Consider the following 14,433-nt stretch of genomic DNA (forward strand, 5'->3'; position numbering starts at 1 on the left):
GGTTGATCCAACCCCATGATCCGTTTTGACACATGTGGTTGATCCAAACCCATGATCTATTTTGTATCCAACTTCATGTGGTTTACTAGATCATCAATGACGCGTGTTGCTTCGCCCGTCTATTGTATACCGAATGGTAGGTGTTAATAATTCTATGGAGTCATTTACCTGCAAGTTAAAGTGGCGGATGTACTATGTATTTTAATCATTGCGTGTAAATGAGACAATATTTTGTAATTTGGATTTTTTATATGTCGAATAGAACAATGTTGAAGTGGAAAATGACTATAAAACATGTATACACCAAAAAGTTACAGGAAAAAAGTCGGCATCCTTATTCATACCAAACAAACAAAGAATACAATGAGATAATACCTCACCGTTGGGATATATATTCCTAATTGTACAAGATAAACAAGATGCATTCGGTGGGAAGCCGTTCCTACCTAGGAATATTAGTGATTTTTCTAAACCATTAAAAAAGTGACTTTTGAACCATTATTGACCATCTTTAATCCATTTCTGACGATGCACGACACTTACGGTACACTGATATTTCCCATCCTATTTCTAAGCAGACACCAACTTCACTTTATTTTCTTTCCCACAAAGAAAGACCTTCAACAATTTAATTTCAACATGGCCGCACAATTTGTTTTTTATTGAAACTATTTATCCATCTTATTTGAGAACTCCTCCAGAGTTTAATTTGTTAGAAAAAGCAAGGTTGCACGCCTACCCAGTCGAGGGTTAAGTCCTCGTTGAAATTTCAACTAAAAACTGACACTATTTTTCCATTATTTCTTGTCAGTTTATATATATCCAAATAATTTGTATCCAGTATATCTGATGGTTCCATTGCAATAGTATGTACAAGTTGTGGTTCCATGGTATCCACAAACTGACACTTTTCTTGCGTGCATGTTTTTTTTTGAGATTCGGCAACCTTTATTAAACAATAATCATATCAGTTACAAGGAAGGGGAGTAAGAAATCAGGAGGTTTATCTCGTCACTCTCCAGAAAAAATTCCTCTGTAACTAGCCCGAGCAAGCCCATGCGTTGCCGCATTACCTTCCCGAGCACAATGAACAATAGTCGCCCTGCCGAATGCATTCAATAACTTTCGACAGTCATCAGTAACAACCGCCGCTGAAGCACGGTAATCTGACGGGTCAAGAATAGCTTGGACAATCTCTAGTGAGTCAGACTCTACTACCAGAGTTGAAATGCCCAGATTGTCAGCTAGACGTAAGCCATGTAGTAGTGCAAGAGCCTCCATGGATGGTGCATCCGTAGCATGCTGTTTATAATAACAACATCCTGCAATAAAAGCGCCCGTACAATCTCGAATTACTGCTCCCGTTGCTCCTGATCCCTCATTAGAATGGTAACTTGCATCCACATTAAGCTTTAAGACCCCCATAGCAGGCCTCTCCCACCTCACTTTTCTGTCCGTTACCCCTGGTTTCATAGCGAGAGCATTAGCAACGATGCCCCGTATACTCATTGCTGTACAGACCGGGGTGCCACAATTCTCGTCGTGGCTAATTTTCCGGCGATCCCACCAGAGGTACCAAGCTGCTACCATAATCATCTCAACTCCATTTGCAATCGGGATCCTTGCTTCTCCCTCGAGGTCCGAACAGAGTAGCTTTTCTAAAATAACCGAACCTGACCTCTCTTGTGCTACAGCGTTTTCAATGGTAGGTTTCAAACCGAGTTCCTCCCACACCTTCTTGGATCTGTCACATGTAAACAACATATGGCGGAGATCCTCAGGGGTAGTTCGACAAACTGGGCATATTACAGGGGACTTCATATGACGATCTGTTAATGTGCAGTAGCACGGAACGATCCCATGTAACACCCGCCAGTTGAACACATGTACTTTAGGAGGGACAGTTCTTCCCCAAAGCGACTTCCACACAGGATGTGGATCAATTCTGCCTCCTCCCGAGTCCAACCGAGCTCGTGTCCTATATTCATTTTTCCATGTAATATGATACGCTGAGCGGACAGTAAAGCAACCTGACTTCGAAAAATGCCATGAGATGAAGTCTGATTGTCCATGAGATGACAATGGAATTTGCAATATCCTCTCTGCATCAACCGGCCAGAAGTTTTCACGCACGAGCTGCTCATCCCAATTTCTAGAAATTGGATCAATCAAGTCCTCGACTTTCTGTAACAAACATAGCCCCCTAGGGGTCATTACCTTGCGGTCATGGCTTGTGGGTATCCACTGGTCAGACCAAATATCAATTGAAGCACCATTCCCTGGTCGCCAAATCGCCCCTAGCTTGAAGGTTTTCATACCCGCCATGATACTCTGCCAAGTATATGATGAACCTTTTTTCAAAGATGCATTCATCAAGTCCCCATCCGGATAATATTTCACCCGTAATACTTGGGCGCATAGAGAGTCTGGATCGGATAGTAGCCTCCAACACTGCTTCGCTAGCATAGCTTTGTTAAAACAATGTAAATCACGAAAGCCCATACCTCCCTCTTTCTTAGGAATGCACATCTTCCACCACGCCTTCCAGTGGATCTTCTTTTTTCTTGCGTGTCGCCCCACCAATATCTAGCAATAGCATCACAGATAGCCTTACAAATATTCTTCGGGATGTTAAAAACCGACATGGCATAAACCCGGATAGCCTGTGCCACCGCCTTCAAAAGAGTTTCTTTCCCGCTGATTGATAACATTTTTGAGATCCGCCCATTAATAAGTGCACAAACTCTATCAACTAGGTATTGAAAACTATCACTTCGGTCAATTCCAACTTTTGACGGTAACCCCAAGTACTTATCCGAAATCGCCTCTGAGACAATATTAAGTTGTGAACAGATATCCGCTCGCACTTCCACTGAAGTATTGGGACTGAAGAACACACTGGATTTTGCATCGCTAACCAGTTGTCCTGAGCTAGCACAGTACATGTTTAGAGCATTTGTGAGTGACGTGGCATTCAACGTATCCGCCCTCATCAGAATAAGGGAATCATCAGCAAATAACAAGTGTGAAACTGATGGTGCACTACGGCACACCCTAATCCCTTGGATACCACCGATCAACTCTTCGTGCGCTAATAGACTGGATAACCCTTCAGCACAGATTAAGAATAAATAAGGAGACAAGGGGTCTCCCTGCCTGAGCCCCCTTGTAGGAGTGAATGCCTCTGTTTCATCTCCATTGAACCACACTTTTTAATTAACAGAAGTAACACAAGCCATAATCATCTCCACCCATGAACTATGGAAGCCCAATCTGGTCATCATATCTCGGAGAAAATTCCATTCGACGCGATCGTAGGCCTTATGCATATCGAGCTTCACCGCACACAAGCCACTCTTTCCTTGTCTCTTTTTCTTGATCGCGTGGAAACACTCATAAGCCACTAAGACATTATCTGTAATCAATCTCCCCGGCACAAAGGCACTTTGGGTCGGAGAGATAATATCTGGTAATAAAACTTTCAATCTATTAGATAGCACTTTAGAGATTACCTTATAGACGACGTTACAAAGACTTATTGGCCTGAACTGGGAAATAAGCTTAGGGCAATCAACTTTCGGTATCAACACCACTGTTGTATCATTCCACCCCTCCGGTATAACATGGCTATTGAGGGCGTTCAAAACCTCTTCTGTCACCTTATCACCCACGACAGACCAAAACTTTTTATAAAAAACTGCATGCAGCCCGTCAGTACCTGGGGCCTTGAAATCGCCAATACTAAACATCGCCTTTCAAACTTCCTCTGCCGTATATGGTTTGAGCAAAGTATCATTCATCATCTGAGTGACCCGTGGTGTAACTCTTTCTAGCAAGGTTTCATCGGTCCCCAAGACCTCTGATGTGAAGAGTTCGTTAAAATAAGATTGTATCAGAGGCTTGATCTCCTCATTTCCTTCTCTAAGAACACCAGTTGCATCTTTTAGCTTCGCAATTATATTTTTCTTGCGCCTAGCTGATGCACTGTGCTGGAAAAACGCTGTATTGCGGTCCCCATACTTAAGGAAATCACTCCTACTCCGCTGCATATAGTACACTTCTTCCTGTTCCAACGCAAGTTCCAACTGCGTTGTTATTTCATGTTGGCGCTGAGTAGTATGCTCATCCATCGGACCAGCTAATATACGGTCAAGCTGTTTCGTCAGGTCCCTGATTCTCTTACGAGGAGTCTTTAGTACATTTTTGTCCCACTCATGCAGCTCATCATGTACTGCTGCAAGTCTTGCCAAGATCGGTGTATTTGGGGGCGAGTGTTCCCATGCCGTTGCCACCAAGTCACCCATTGTTTCCTCCCTTAGCCATTTGCCTTCAAAGCGTTTTCGCCGTCTGCTCGTGCCGCTAGTAGGCAAAATATACGTAGATGTGTCGATCATAATCGGCCTGTGATCCGAACCACCCATAGTAAGGTGGTGCACAGCTGCATCAGGAAACATACCAGCCCATGCCATGTTCCCCACAGCTCTATCCAGTCTCTCTCTGATTCTCCCCCTCTTCCAAGTGAATTTGTTGCCAATATAACCAAGGTCTTCTAGCGAACAATCAGTCAAACAATCCCTAAACGCGGACATATATGATAAGGGTCTCGCATTACCTCCCTCTTTCTATGATGAATACAAAATCTCATTTAGATCCCCTATCACAACCCAAGGCAGATTACCCTTGGCATGTAGATCACAGAAACGTTTCCATGTACGATGCTTATGTCTCCAAACCAGCTCACCATACATACCCGTTAACCTCCAGTCTGTACTAGGATCCGCTCCTTTGACCACAACATCAATAAAGTTGTCGTGATAATAATTCAGCTGCATATTAACATTGTTCTTGCACATCATGATCAAACCTCCACTCCTTCCATCGCTCGGTGAAACAAACTTACTATCAAAACCAAGCTTCACACGCAATCTTTCCCCGCTCGAATCATTCAAGTGAGTCTCTGTGAGGAAAAGAACATCAGGACTATGCTGCAGTAGTAATTCCGACAGCGACCGAATTGCCGAGGGCGTCCCCAAACCTCGGCAATTCCAGCTTAAGATTTTCATTGGTCCTGGCAGTCGTCCTCTCGGGACGCCGCCGATCCAGACAGATCATCTTCCATCTCAACTGTACCATCATCTCTTCTGTGACGTTTTTTCTCTTGGATCTTTAGAGGTGAGCTGGCATCAGTACTAGTAGTAGCCCTGGACTCAAAAGAACCCACTAAATCTGAAACCTTCTCTCCTCCCATAAGGAGCAGCTGCCCACCAGGGGCCTTCTCATTTGAAACTGCCAATCTCTTCCTAGCCATTCTCTCCGATGTTTCTCCTAAATTCTCACTGTTTTTTTCCTTTGGCACATATACAACGCCATTCCCCACTTTAGTATTGGGGACTTCTCTATCAGCATCCCCAGCTTGATGTTCTCCTCTGTTACCTCGGCCCACTCCAGTACCATTACGTGCTCCCCTTCCACGCATAGAACTTGCACCAGGGGTGGCCACAAATTCATGGCGTGGTTGGAACCAGAACTCCTCTTGTGGCACCATCATAAAATCCCCATACTGGAACTTCAATGGATCGTGCAGCCCATCTCCACACTGCTCTGCGATATGTCCAATTGTCCCGCATTGAGCACAGAAACGGGGCATTTTTTCATACAACACTCGAAATTTCTGGGCAGGTTTCCTTGCCTCCACATTCCCTGAGACAAACCGCAACAAAGGCTTCTCAATCTTGATTTTTATTCTCACTCTGACAAATTTCCCATACTCAACACCATTAAATCCTAGTTCAACCTCCAAGACCTCTCCCATCTTTGATGCTAGCATCTTCGCTACAGGCTCATTCCGGAGTAAATCTGGGAGACCCATAATTCTGATCCAAACACGAAGAGAGTCCAGTTGAAGACTCTTAGTATTTGTTAGGCCATCATATTCCTCTATTATCACTGCTTGGTTTCGAAACAGCCAAGGACCTCCATGCATCGCCGTATTCCAATCTCCAAAGCACTGAAACTCAGCCGTGAACGTGTAATCATCAAGCGGCTTGAACTTCACTTCCTTTGCACACACCCAGGCCACCTGCATAGCTGTGTAGAAAGCAGTATGGCTAAACGGGGTCTTGACGCAAACCCTAAGAATCAGCGTCCATCTCGTCTCCCGAGCTAGGGCACAGATCAAACCCGACAAATCCACAGCGTCGTCTTCCTCCTCCGTAATCTCCAGTCTGTTCAAGAGATCATCCAAATTCCGGACTGGATCGGGTGCCCTTGCTTCCCCTGACGCCTCTGTTGTTGCCGATCCATTGACGTTCGTTGAACCCGCCGCCTGCGAGGTCATGCCTACCCCAAGCTCCGGTGGCCAGATGCCACCCGCTAGGAACCCTTGCCGGCGAAGGAGATGGCTAGAGGCCCTCTTCCTAGGTCGGCCACGGTGATTCCAGAGGAGTCGCCGCCGGACGAGAAAACCCTAGAGGTCTAGGGGAAAAACAATGTGGGAGTCGCCGCCGGCGTGCATGTCTTGTTAGTTGTGGTTCCGTGATAATATATACTATGTACAACACATAATTAGGTATAAAAAATACAATGTTCCATTGTAATATTTATGTACCATGAGATGTGAAAAGGATGATTATGCATCAAGTATAAATCAATCAATATCTGAAAAGATCTATCTGTGCGGAATTTTTGGTGAGTGTGAACTCGTTCCTGGCCGCCAAGGACCAATATCCCTCGCCCTGTCATTTGCCTCCCCTCCATCTAGATAAACATGTTTGAATAACAGGACATGATGGATGATCATACTATCTTTGCCAATTTTATGCAATAACAGTTGTTACAGGATACAAATGAATTGTTCATTAATCATTATAACTTCTGTTACATGAGTACCGATTCAATAGCTTGTTCCATGAAAGTAGTTGCGGGATCTATACTTTGTTTCAGCTTAATTAAATAGTAAAACAAGTGTTTTGCTTTCATTCCTTCCTCAAATATTGTACTAGTATCTAACTATTGAAAACATTACCTAGTTTTTCTTTTCTTTCCAGAGCCTATTACAAATCTGGTCAGCCATTCCATTAGAAAGCATAGAAGCTAAGGGCATTTCTAACCGATCCCCTAAAAGGCCATAAGGGAGTAAATTTTTTGGTTTACTCCCTTATGATGGACCTAGCCGATCCCTTAAAATAGTTAACGGAGTAAAATAATTACTCCAACTCCCTATTCCCTCAAAAATTTCCCTAAATTTACTCCAACTCTGGGCGGCCAATTAAAACTCACGCGCCGCACTACCTCCCGCCCCGGCCACCACTGGCCCCCGCCGCCGCCACCGAGGACCTCCGAGCCGGTCGGAATGGATAACCAACACCCCCCACTCACCCCGCCGGCTGCCGGTGGCGGCGAATCGCCGCTGGAATCCATCCACGTGCCGCCGCCGGTGGTGAAAAAGAGCTTGGGGATGACAAAGAACCACCGCGTCGAAGCGCTACCTCCAGCCGTGCCAATGGTGTCAAGCGTAGCCACCGCGTCTCCGGCAATGGCAGGCCGCCTTCCCGCCGCACCTACCGGCAGCAAACGGTCTCGAAAGTCGACGGGGACGGCGTCGACGCTCACTGAGGTGGCCGCCAAGAAGAAGACCGCGACACCGCCTCGTCCAAGGCCTACGCCTCATGCGGCAACTCCAGCTGCCCCTATACCGACTACTCCGACATGAGCGGCGGCCGCGGCCGCCAAGTGCTCTATGTGTTGGGGAACGTAGTAATTTCAAAAAAATTCCTATGTACATGCAAGATCATGGTGATGCATAGCAACGAGAGGGGAGAGTAATGTCCACGTACCCTCGTAGACCGTAAGCGGAAGCGTTATAACAACGCGGTTGATGTAGTCGTACGTCTTCACGATCCGACCGATCCAAGTACCGAACGTACAGCACCTCCGAGTTCAGCACACGTTCAGCTCGATGACGATCCCCGGACTCCGATCCAGCAAAGTGTCGGGGATGAGTTCCATCAGCACGACGGCGTGGTGACGATGATGATGTTCTATCGGCACAGGGCTTCGCCTAAACTCCGCGACGATATGACCGAGGTGGAATATGGTGGAGGGGGGCACCGCACACGGCTAAGGAACGATCACGTAGATCAACTTATGTGTTCTAGGGTGCCCCCCTGCCCCCGTATATAAAGGAGGGAGTGGGAGGTGCGGCCGGCCCTCAAGGGGTGCGCCTGGAGGAGTCCTACTCCCACCGGGAGTAGGACTCCCCCCTCTTGCCTTGGTGGAGAAGGAAAGGGGGGAGGGGAAAGAGGAAAGGGGGGCGCCCCCCCCTCCTTGTCCTACTCGGACTAGGAGGGGAGGGGGCGGCGGCCTGCCCTGGACGGCCCTCCTCTTCTCCCTCATGGCCCATGTAGGCCCAATAACCCCCGGGGGGGTTCCGGTAACCCCCCGGTACTCCGGAAAAATCCCGGTTTCTCCCGGAACGATTTCCGATATCCAAATATAGGCTTCCAATATATCAATCTTTATGTCTCGACCATTTCGAGACTCCTCGTCATGTCCTGGATCACATCCGGGACTCCGAACAACCTTCGGTACATCAAAATATATAAACTCATAATAAAACTGTCATCGTAACGTTAAGCGTGCGGACCCTACGGGTTCGAGAACTATGTAGACATGACCTAGAACTATTCTCGGTCAATAACCAATAGCGGAACCTGGATGCTCATATTGGCTCCTACATATTCTACGAAGATCTTTATCGGTCAAACCGCATAACAACATACGTTGTTCCCTTTGTCATCGGCATGTTACTTGCCCGAGATTCGATCGTCGGTATCTAATACCTAGTTCAATCTCGTTACCGGCAAGTCTCTTTACTCGTTACGTAATGCATCATTCCGTAACTAACTCATTAGCTACATTGCTTGCAAGGCTTATAGTGATGTGCATTACCGAGAGGGCCCAGAGATACCTCTCCGACAATCGGAGTGACAAAACCTAATCTCGAAATACGCCAACCCAACATGTACCTTTGGAGACACCTGTAGTACTCCTTTATAATCACCCAGTTACGTTGTGACGTTTGGTAGCACCCAAAGTGTTCCTCCGGTAAACGGGAGTTGCATAATCTCATAGTTACAGGAACATGTATAAGTCATGAAGAAAGCAATAGCAATATACTAAACGATCAAGTGCTAGGCTAACGGAATGGGTCATGTCAATCACATCATTCTTCTAATGATGTGATCCCATTAATCAAATGACAACACATGTCTATGGTTAGGAAACATAACCATCTTTGATTAATGAGCTAGTCAAGTAGAGGCATACTAGTGACTATATGTTTGTCTATGTATTCACACATGTATCATGTTTCCGGTTAATACAATTCTAGCATGAATAATAAACATTTATCATGATATGAGGAAATAAATAATAACTTTATTATTGCCTCTAGGGCATATTTCCTTCAGTCTCCCACTTGCACTAGAGTCAATAATCTAGATTACACAGTAATGATTCTAACACCCATGGAGTCTTGGTGCTGATCATGTTTTGCTCGTGGAAGAGGCTTAGTCAATGGGTCTGCAACATTCAGATCCGTATGTATCTTGCAAATCTCTATGTCTCCCACCTGGACTTGATCCCGGATGGAATTGAAGCGTCTCTTGATGTGCTTGGTCCTCTTGTGAAATCTGGATTCCTTTGCCAAGGCAATTGCACCAGTATTGTCACAGAAGATCTTCATTGGTCCCGATGCACTAGGTATGACACCTAGATCGGAAATGAACTCCTTCATCCAGACTCCTTCATTTGCTGCTTCCGAAGCAGCTATGTACTCCGCTTCACATGTAGATCCCGCCACGACGCTTTGTTTAGAACTGCACCAACTTACAGCTCCACCGTTTAATAAAAACACGTATCCGGTTTGCGATTTAGAATCGTCCGGATCAGTGTCAAAGCTTGCATCGACGTAACCATTTACGACTAGCTCTTTGTCACCTCCATATACGAGAAACATATCCTTAGTCCTTTTCAGGTATTTCAGGATGTTCTTGACCGCTGTCCAGTGATCCACTCCTGGATTACTTTGGTACCTTCCTGCCAAGCTTATTGCTAAGCACACGTCAGGTCTGGTACACAGCATTGCATACATGATAGAGCCTATGGCTGAAGCATAGGGAACATCTTTCATTTTCTCTCTATCTTCTGCTGTGGTCGGGCATTGAGTTTGACTCAACTTCACACCTTGTAGTACGGGCAAGAACCCTTTCTTTGCCTGATCCATTTTGAACTTTTTCAAAACTTTATCAAGGTATGTGCTTTGTGAAAGTCCAATTAAGCGTCTTGATCTATCTCTATAAATCTTGATGCCCAATATATAAGCAGCTTCACCGAGGTCTTTCATAGAAAAACTTTTATTCAAGTATCCCTTTATGCTATCCAGAAATTCTATATCATTTCCAATTAATAATATGTCATCTACATATAATATCAGAAATGCTACAGAGCTCCCACTCACTTTCTTGTAAATACAGGCTTCTCCAAAAGTCTGTATAAAACCATATGCTTTGATCACACTATCAAAGCGTTTATTCCAACTCCGAGATGCTTGCACCAGTCCATAAATGGATCGCTGGAGCTTGCACACTTTGTTAGCACCTTTTGGATCAACAAAACCTTCTGGCTGCATCATATACAACTCTTCTTCCAGAAATCCATTCAAGAATGCAGTTTTGACATCCATTTGCCAAATTTCATAATCATAAAATGCAGCAATTGCTAACATGATTCGGACAGACTTAAGCATCGCTACGGGTGAGAAAGTCTCATCGTAGTCAACCCCTTGAACTTGTCGAAAACCTTTTGCAACAAGTCGAGCTTTATAGACAGTTACATTACCATCAGCGTCAGTCTTCTTCTTAAAAATCCATTTATTCTCAATGGCTTGCCGATCATCGGGCAAGTCAACCAAAGTCCATACTTTGTTCTCATACATGGATCCCATCTCAGATTTCATGGCCTCTAGCCATTTTGCGGAATCTGGGCTCATCATCGCTTCCTCATAGTTCGTAGGTTCATCATGGTCAAGTAACATGACTTCCAGAATAGGATTACCGTACCACTCTGGTGCGGATCTTACTCTGGTAGACCTACGAGGTTCAGTAGAAACTTGATCTGAAGTTTCATGATCAATATCATTAGCTTCCTCACTGATTGGTGTAGTTGTCACAGGAACCGGTTCTTGTGATGAACTACTTTCCAATAAGGGAGCAGGTACAGTTACCTCATCAAGTTCTACTTTCCTCCCACTCACTTCTTTCGAGAGAAACTCCTTCTCTAGAAAGGATCCGAATTTTGCAACGAAAATCTTGCCTTCAGATCTGTGATAGAAGGTGTACCCAACAGTCTCTTTTGGGTATCCTATGAAGACACATTTCTCCGATTTGGGTTCGAGCTTATCTGGTTGAAGTTTCTTCACATAAGCATCGCAGCCCCAAACTTTAAGAAACGACAACTTTGGTTTCTTGCCAAACCACAGTTCATGAGGCGTCGTCTCAACGGATTTTGATGGTGCCCTATTTAACGTGAATGCGGCCGTCTCTAAAGCATAACCCCAAAACGATAGCGGTAAATCAGTAAGAGACATCATAGATCGCACCATATCTAGTAAAGTACGATTACGACGTTCGGACACACCATTTCGTTGTGGTGTTCCGGGTGGCGTGAGTTGCGAAACTATTCCGCATTGTTTCAAATGTAAACCAAACTCGTAACTCAAATATTCTCCTCCACGATCAGATCGTAGAAATTTTATTTTCTTGTTACGATGATTTTCCACTTCACTCTGAAATTCTTTGAACTTTTCAAATGTTTCAGACTTGTGTTTCATTAAGTAGATATACCCATATCTGCTCAAATCATCTGTGAATGTGAGAAAATAACGATACCCGCCGCGAGCCTCAACATTCATTGGACCACAAACATCAGTATGTATGATTTCCAACAAATCAGTTGCTCGCTCCATAGTTCCGGAGAACGGCGTTTTAGTCATCTTGCCCATGAGGCACGGTTCGCAAGTACCAAGTGATTCATAATCAAGTGATTCCAAAAGCCCATCAGTATGGAGTTTCTTCATGCGCTTTACACCGATATGACCTAAACGGCAGTGCCACAAATAAGTTGCACTATCATTATCAACTCTGTATCTTTTGGTTTCAACACTATGAATATGTGTATCACTACTATCGAGATTCAATAAAAATAGACCACTCTTCAAGGGTGCATGACCATAAAAGATATTACTCATATAAATAGAACAACCATTATTCTCTGACTTAAATGAATAACCGTCTCGCATCAAACAAGATCCAGATATAATGTTCATGCTCAACGCTGGCACCAAATAACAATTATTTAGGTCTAAAACTAATCCCGATGGTAGATGTAGAGGTAGCGTGCCGACCGCGATCACATCGACTTTGGAACCATTTCCCACGCGCATCGTCACCTCGTCCTTAGCCAATCTTCGCTTAATCCGTAGTCCCTGTTTCGAGTTGCAAATATTAGCAACAGAACCAGTATCAAATACCCAGGTACTACTGCGAGCATTAGTAAGGTACACATCAATAACATGTATATCACATATACCTTTGTTCACTTTGCCATCCTTCTTATCCGCCAAATACTTGGGGCAGTTCCGCTTCCAGTGTCCAGTCTGCTTGCAGTAGAAGCACTCAGTCTCAGGCTTAGGTCCAGACTTGGGTTTCTTCTCTTGAGCAGCAACTTGTTTGCTGTTCTTCTTGAAGTTCCCCTTCTTCTTCCCTTTGCCCTTTTTCTTGAAACTGGTGGTCTTGTTAACCATCAACACTTGATGCTCCTTTTTGATTTCTACCTCCGCGGCTTTTAGCATTGCGAAGAGCTCGGGAATAGTCTTGTCCATCCCTTGCATATTATAGTTCATCACGAAGCTCTTGTAGCTTGGTGGCAGTGATTGAAGAATTCTGTCAATGACACTATCATCAGGAAGATTAACTCCCAGTTGAATCAAGTGATTATTATACCCAGACATTTTGAGTATGTGTTCACTGACAGAACTATTCTCCTCCATCTTGCAGCTATAGAACTTATTGGAGACTTCATATCTCTCAATCCGGGCATTTGCTTGAAATATTAACTTCAACTCCTGGAACATCTCATATGCTCCATGACGTTCAAAACGTCGTTGAAGACCCGGTTCTAAGCCGTAAAGCATGGCACACTGAACTATCGAGTAGTCATCAGCTTTGCTCTGCCAGACGTTCTTAACGTCGTCAGTTGCATCAGCAGCAGGCCTGGCACCCAGCGGTGCTTCCAGGACGTAATTCTTCTGTGCAGCAATGAGGATAATCCTCAGGTTACGGACCCAGTCCGTGTAATTGCTACCATCATCTTTCAACTTTGCTTTCTCAAGGAACGCATTAAAATTCAACGGAACAACAGCACGAGCCATCTATCTACAACAAACATAGACAAGCAAAATACTATCAGGTACTAAGTTCATGATAAATTTAAGTTCAATTAATCATATTACTTAAGAACTCCCACTTAGATAGACATCCCTCTAATCTTCTAAGTGATTACGTGATCCATATCAACTACACCATGTCCGATCGTCACGTGAGATGGAGTAGTTTCAACGGTGAACATCAATATGTTGATCATATCTACTATATGATTCACGCTCGACCTTTCGGTCTCCGTGTTCCGAGGCCATATCTGTTATATGCTAGGCTCGTCAAGTTTAACCTGAGTATTCCGCGTGTGCAACTGTTTTGCACCCGTTGTATTTGAACGTAGAGCCTATCACACCCGATCATCACGTGGTGTCTCAGCACGAAGAACTTTCGCAACGGTGCATACTCAGGGAGAACACTTCTTGATAATTTAGTGAGAGATCATCTTAAAATGCTACCGTCAATCAAAGCAAGATAAGATGCATAAAGGATAAACATCACATGCAATCAATATAAGTGATATGATATGGCCATCATCATCTTGTGCTTGTGATCTCCATCTTCGAAGCACCGTCGTGATCACCATCGTCACTGGCGCGACACCTTGATCTCCATCGTAGCATCGTTGTCGTTACGCCATCTATTGCTTCTACGACTATCGCTACCGTTTAGTGATAAAGTAAAACAATTATAGGGCGTTTGCATTTCATACAATAAAGCGACAACCACATGGCTCCTGCCAGTTGCCGATAACTTCGGTTACAAAACATGATCATCTCATACAATAAAATATAGCATCACGTCTTGACCATATCACATCACAACATGCCCTGCAAAAACAAGTTAGACGTCCTCTACTTTGTTGTTGCAAATTTTACGTGGCTGCTACGGGCTTTAGCAAGAACCGTTCTTACCTACGCATCAAAACCACAACGATAGT

This window comes from Triticum aestivum, chromosome 2B, assembly GCF_018294505.1.
Source record: "Triticum aestivum cultivar Chinese Spring chromosome 2B, IWGSC CS RefSeq v2.1, whole genome shotgun sequence".
Taxonomy (NCBI): domain Eukaryota; kingdom Viridiplantae; phylum Streptophyta; class Magnoliopsida; order Poales; family Poaceae; genus Triticum; species Triticum aestivum.